Source organism: Protopterus annectens, chromosome 4.part1, assembly GCF_019279795.1.
Source record: "Protopterus annectens isolate FY-2018-M chromosome 4.part1, PAN1.0, whole genome shotgun sequence".
Classification (NCBI taxonomy): Eukaryota; Metazoa; Chordata; order Ceratodontiformes; family Protopteridae; genus Protopterus; species Protopterus annectens.
The window spans coordinates 765,961,624-765,969,092 of NC_056734.1; positions in this window are offsets into that span (position 1 = coordinate 765,961,624).

Consider the following 7,469-nt stretch of genomic DNA (forward strand, 5'->3'; position numbering starts at 1 on the left):
AATCCAGGTCAACTTACCACCCCTAACCCCAAACCCCTACCCTAATAATTGTCCCTTAGAAACTGCCACCTTACTTAATAGCCTCTTCACTTCACAAAGTAGGTAACTCCACTGACCCCTGTAATACAAACTCATTGCCATCCTATCTCCTCTATCCAAAATCATTGAAAAATGTATTCACAATCAGCCTTTGACTATTAATGAAAATCTTCTGACCCCCATTCAACATGGCTTTAGGCCACACCACAGCACCTCCACTACTCTCCTTTCCTTCACTCACACTGTCGCTGAAGCCACGGACAAAAACCTTCTTGTGTCTGGCCTCTTTCTTGACCTCTCTAAAGCTTTTGATACTGTCTCCCATTCCAAGCTACTTAGTAAGCTTACTGACTTTAATCTCTCCCCCTCTACTATTCACTGGTCCTCAACCTACCTATCAAATGGGCTCCATCAATAAAATCTAAAATTCAGGTCAACTTACCACCCCCAACCCCTTCAGCCATGCCTGACCCAGGTCTGTTAGAATGCTACATCTAAAGAAATCCCAATCCCTCCATATTACATGCTCCAGAGACATCAATCTCATTACCACAATCAACAGAACAAGCTGAAGGGACAAGTTCATAACCCAGAGACTGCCCATGCTATGGAATAGACTCCCCATACATGTCAAGCGGAATGCCTCACTGACCCTCTTCAAGAGAAATCTTGATGAGTGGATGGGAAACAGAAAATTCACACCTGGGATCACTCCAGTGGCTCTACTTGACAGAGGCACTGGGAACTAAGGTCAGGTGGCACAATGCCAAGGTAATCCAGTGGGCTAGGCTTTTAAAGGCTCCCGGGCCATTAGCCTAGTACACACCTATAAACCTATATATAAACCCAACAAAACTTATGGTAAACTCCTCTATAAACACTCTGTGTCCCTTGCGTGGAATAGGCTACCACCTCACAGTTGTAGCATCAGTAGTTCCAGCTGCTCTAAAACTGAAGTCAAGCACTACTTTCTGAACTCAAAAGCCTGTACTTGCCTAAATCCTCCATAATCTGCATTTTCCTTTCTTTTTCATTTCACTACCTGTCTACATCTAATAATTCAATGACTAATCTGCTCACTAGGCAATACTACATTATGCTACTTGGCAAAGATATGTCATTATTGTAAATACTTAAATGTACTAGTGGTATTTACTTCATTTTGTTTTATTTTTATTAGTTATTAATTTCACCTGATTACTGCATATGTAATGTTTGCTAATGTTTTATTGTTGCACTGTTTTTCTTGGGTTTTGTATATTGTCTACTATGTTATCTTTTTATGTTTGTATTGCTGGAGCTTTTCTCCGCGGGTCTCCACTGAAAATGGCCATTGGGTCAGATGGACTAACCTGGTTAACAAATGTCAAATAAATAAATAAACAATACATTTTTTCTTTATATGGTTGGAAAAGTAACCATAGGTAGAAAATATTTCCCTGGGTCACATGTTTTTTCTACAGCATTTATCTTGGGTACTGTTTAATTTTTTCTGTTTAATACATGCCAGGAAAATTATATTTTTGACATTAAATATTAGCAACTCATGACTTTTTCTGTCACAAGAAAGCAATGTAGCTATGAAATATATGTCTGTAGGCCATTTACCTATAAGTTCTATAGATACGTACATCAAATTAATGTAAATTACTCAACTGACATTTCAAATCTCTGTAAAACAGTCTGGTCTGAAAATAGTTTGTGTTGTCAAACTGTGTTACCCAAAAAACAGCAGGCATTCTACTGTTAATGTGTAAAAATTCTTATCAGATAAGCCAATGTGGATATGTGTTTAAAATGAAGTGTTTTATGTGCATGACAAGATTCTTGTATACCAATTTCTTTTAATGGAAGGGGGTCTGTTTCTCATATCTCTTGCTGCATATTATGACGACCTCAGAACTAATGGTTATTGAGAGAAAAGGCAACAACTTAGTTTTTGCATTTGTTTTAGCAAATGTGGAGAAAAGTCCAAATTTTGAAACAATTTTGTAGTTTATTTTATTAAAGCATTTGGTTTTACTGAAAGAACAGCTCTCATCAAATTCATATTCATAGGTATATTTAAAAAGATATATTAAATAAATATTTCATCTTAAATCTTTTAACTGAGAATGTGACAAAAAATTACATGTGTAGAGTATACAATCTAGTAACATAAGGTTATTACAATTTAATTACTTCTCCAAGCTATCAGGAATTCAGGACCTGTCTTGGAAATCTGATTTTCCTAAGTGCTAGCTATGTATTTTGCGTATTTTAGAAGACCACATGTTTACACAAAAGTTTCATTTTTATCATTTATCTTTAATACGTTTCAACTCTTTAGAAAATATAATTTTCCTTTTCAAAAGGTCACATTACCAAAGCAGTTTGCCTGGCAGGAACAAATATCAACTATCAAAATGACTAGCAGATACCTAGCCTAATGCTTTAACATTGCACCCCATCAGAGGTCACTGATATGACCGAATAAAAAGTGTGATTATACTTTTTCTTTTACATTTTATCTGCTTTACATACCTTCTTGCTACTTACCTTTTTAAAATATAATCATGCATTTTTATCTTCAGAATGATACTAACATTTTATAATGCTCCACCATTCTGATGGCAGCATCTCTAGCTTTCAAAATGGGAAATACTACTGCTTTATTATGAGTAGGAGTAAAGTTGTATGAAAAACTATCTACTCCAAGCTATTACATTTTCAAATAAACTATACAGTAGACTGGCATGAAATGAATTTACTGCATTATTGCATTTCTTTCTAGTTTCTTTTTAGTTATTGTTAAGGAGTACAGATTGTATTATTTGCACGACTTTCATGAAGTATTTTGATAGGAGCATATGTATAAAAAACAAAACGTTTTAGTGTGAAAGTAAGCACCATTTGAAGAGACTATGAATGACCACCTAAAATGAAGAAATACTGTCCTATGCTTTGGAAAAGCAAGTGAACCAAATTATGTTATGTGTTATTTTAATATACTGCTATAAACAAAATTAATGAAAAACTGTAAATCACTTTGCTTTCTCCACTTTGTAGGAAAATTAAAGAGAAACATTTCCTAGACATACATGCTATGCATGAAGGCCCTTACAAACTTTGTACACTACAGCTTCATAACCAGTTCATTACATTTTCATAAATAAAGCAAAGCACACATTTCTCTATTGAATAGTCCATTGTACCATGGTTGAAGTTTTGCTTTAACAGACTAAACATGCTTGGTGAGTAAAACATATTTTATTCATGTCAGGATCTATATTTTGGTAACCAAAGTATCTAACTGGGCAATACCCATTTCACTCGAGACCAGGGGAGCTAAGACAGCATACAAGTACAAACAGGAGAATAAATGGTTGGAGTAGATACAGTGGAACAAGTAAAAGACATAATGCATAAAATTAATAAAATCCATATATACAAGATGAATTAAGATAATCCATAAATACAAATATAGTAAATATTAAACAAAAGGTACAACAGTATGTAAGAAAAACATTAGTGAAGTTGGCATTGCAGTATTACACTTAAAAAGAGAAATAATACATAATAGTACATTTGGAAAATAATGTTACAAAAACTAGTTAAGATGGTGCAAATCAAAACAAATTAAACTCTGGCATTAAGTGTTTATTTTAGAACATTTACCACAATGAGTATGGTAGATATACACAGACAGAGGGTCGTGGCAATTAAGAAAGATGGGAGAAGGAAAAGAAAAGGATAACATAGGGAAGTGGGATTAATATACTTGCTGATTTATCCACGGATGAAATAAAACTGGATAATAAACTGGTTGAAAATAGACAATAATGACATTGCTTGCCAAGGACAGGAGGACTAAGCAATGACATATTTTACAATGTTTTAATCTATGTTTTAAAGGTTATGGGTTATTAATGACTGTGTTTGGCAGAGAGTTACATTCAGATTACTGTTATTATGCAAGTCTATTCAAGAAACCATACATTATCAATGTGTGTTAATAGGAATAAGTCATTCAAGGAGGTTAGTGGGGATGGTCAGCTATTTTCAGGCAGGAATCTAAAAGTCATGCTTCAGTGCAGAAACTTTGTTAATGAATTCTATCAGTCTAAAGATTTTGGTAAAGTGCAATCTTCACAGCAAGAGGCATTTGAAGAAAAAAAAAAAACACCCTTTGAAAATCTATTCAGATTTCACTAAGTCAATGGTAGACCGATGTGAATTAGCTACCTATGGAAAAAATCTGGACAAAGGTGTATACATTTTCCAAGAGGTACATAAGTGAGGTAAGGTTCTATCCAATACATCAGTACAAACAATTACCTGATTTGACTTTTTAACTACATATTTATTATGTATAAAGATCAGACTAAAGCTGGTTGTCACTTAAGATACCAAGTTTTTTTTCTTTTCTTTTTTTAATTACTGTGCCTTTGATCCCAGTCATGTGACCATTGAAGAAATTTAACTGTGGGCTGTTCTGAATTTTTTTTTTTTTTTTTTTTTTTTTTTTGGCAAAACAATAAAACATTTTAATCTGTTGTTTACATTGAGCTGAAATGAATTAAGCCACATTTCTTCAAAGAAGAAGGTAGAATGCATTTTGTTTTAAAAGTTTCTGTGTTATCATTAAACATTAGTGCAGAATAGTCTGCATTTGAATGAGGTGATGATCTTCACAGACTTTCCAGTACAACATACAGACAGACTAAATAAGTGACAGCCAACTACTTGATTCATGGTAAACACAATTCTCAAATAGAAATTGTGAGAAGGAGATTTATACTTTTTCTGCCATTTTTGTATTTAGATTTGCAGATGATGTAATTCAGGCTACAAATGTCAGTTATACAATTGTAATAGGAGGCTGAGACAAATCATATCAAAGGTTTTGAAGAAGTCAAGTAAAAGTGCACCCCAGACATTCATTTATTGCACTGTACAGAATTTTTAAGAATTCCAAAATATAACTTGTGACAAGCAGGGACTCGGTGAAGCTTTTGTTATAGAGAGTAACTTAGTTAAAATCATGGTGTATCATTTTCATATGCATTTTTCATTACTGTTTCATTATTTGTTTAATTGTTGTAGAGACATGCATACCTAAGAACTATATTTTCGCTAGGCAAATTACATTTTTTGTGGTGACCTTCTCAGTATTATTCTGTCTTCTGGTCCTGTCACCTACTGGTCTCTGATTGGGCAGTGTATATGGTACTTCATTGGGTGGCCTGGTTGCAGTTTTGATAAGAACCTCCTCAGGGTCTTTGTGCAAGATGCTTGTCTATTGCTTCTAGCTGCCATAGTTTCTATCCAGGATATCTACCATGTGACAACTATATCAGGTTTACCGAACCCAGCACCATCTGGGCTAATACTTCTTCTCAGGAAGCAGTCTGGGACCAGTGCTACTCTTTCTTGATTCTAATGAGAGAAGGAACTAAGGATTATCATTTACTAGCTGCCTGCAGCAGTATTGAGATCAGCACTGCCTTCACTGCCAGATATGTAGCACCTCCAGTAATCAACTTCAAACTTCACAGGTGCAACTCCTTCCGCTTGCTTAAGTAAGAACCTGAAACCATGGATTTGCATTTTCTAGCCATCTCTGTAGACATCATGGTTGAAATGGATAGCCTGAGACAATGTAACAATTGTGTCATGTACACTGACAACCACATACTACTTAAACTGACACAACGTGTGTGACATATGCAGTTATTTTCTGCTATTAGACAGAAAAATATCACATGAAGACAATACAAATAACAAGCAGGTTGTCTGTACCACACAACACCACAATAAACCTATCAGACACAGATCAGACCAAACACATAGACCTGTACATGCTGAGGCACTTAAAAGTAAGTTACCTAAACCTAGCTCAGCCCAAATGTAACCTAAGAAACAAGTTCTCTTAGCAAGCTCAGCACCATGCAACACAGGCAGCATCCACCTTGAAAAATACATCAAAGAGTCACAAAGTCTCAGTTCAAAAGCCCATGAGGCAAGCCTCCACATAATCCAACATCCTAGCCATAGGTGACTCCATTTTGAGATACACTGATGCACCACTTATCAGGCTGTGTAATGACAGGGTCACTGTCAGTTGCCTATTAGGTGCCAGGATTCACCACATCATAGAAGGACTCAAGTTCTTGAACTGCAAGTACACATATGACACAGTCATAGTACATGAGGGTATAAACAACTTGAAATGCACCTTCCTAGAATATATGAACAGACACATGACAGAGCTCTTGGAATATGTGTTTGAGGTAGGTATGAACCTAGACTTGAGCAGCATTTTGCCAGTGCAAAGAATGATACTAGAATCTAAACAAAGAATGATTGACGTTAACAATTACCTTAGATTGTGGTGTCATTCAAAGGGGTTTCAAATTTACATCAGCCAGAAAGGAGATGGTAGATAGTCATAGGTACATTTCCAGGGGTGATCTGCACCCATCCCCCTTAGGCTTTCCTATAGTGTCTGAAACATTGTCCACCCCATAGTGCCTTTTTTAGGCAACATCAGTCCTCAGAAGCATCCAGTATAATAAAACAGAATGTTGATACCATAAATGTATTGCTGCTTGATGCTAGGAGCCTTAACAAAAAACTTAATTCCCAACAAGCACTCTTTACCCTGGAAAACATTAATATATGCATTGTTAAGCAGACCTAGTTCAAGAACATTGAGAACACCCCTTCTCTGCAGGGTTTCAATATCTACCACATGTTCAGGCCCACTGTACAAGATAAAGGCACTAAAGATGGTGTTCACTCCGAATGTGTGAAAAAAACACAACATTCAGACTAGTTAGATAAAATAACAGCCTGGAATTCCTCCATGTTCAGCTTACCACTAACATGACTCCCTTATCACATCATTGCTTAGTATAGGACCCCATATATGTCCCCCGCAGACAATAACTCTCATCTGACTAGTATTGAGTCTCTATGCATTAAGCAAAGCACCATTCTCCTAGGGGACTTCACCTACCTCCACATTAAATGGAGATGTACACATCCTTTCACAACTATGTGCATTGATTTGTTGACTTCATCAATACAAACTAACTGGACCAGTTAGTCTGCACCTCAACCGGGAGTAATAAGATCCTCACCAATCTGCTCCCTACCAATTGTAAATCCTTCCTTTGTCAAATCAGACCACAAATCAGCCACACTCAGCTTAAGACTGAAACAAGAGGCATCCTCCAATACCTTGGAATACAGACATTATACCTACTGAAACTGAGTGATGACCTAGCTAAATTCAACATCCTCTTCAGACCCGATGACCCCACTGCATATGTGGAATCCTTTACTGCCAAATTCTATGCACATGAGAATAGCCACATAGATGCATCTGTTCCCCTCTGAAGTAAATACAAATCCAAATTCATAAATAAGCAAACAGCCAAAAAACA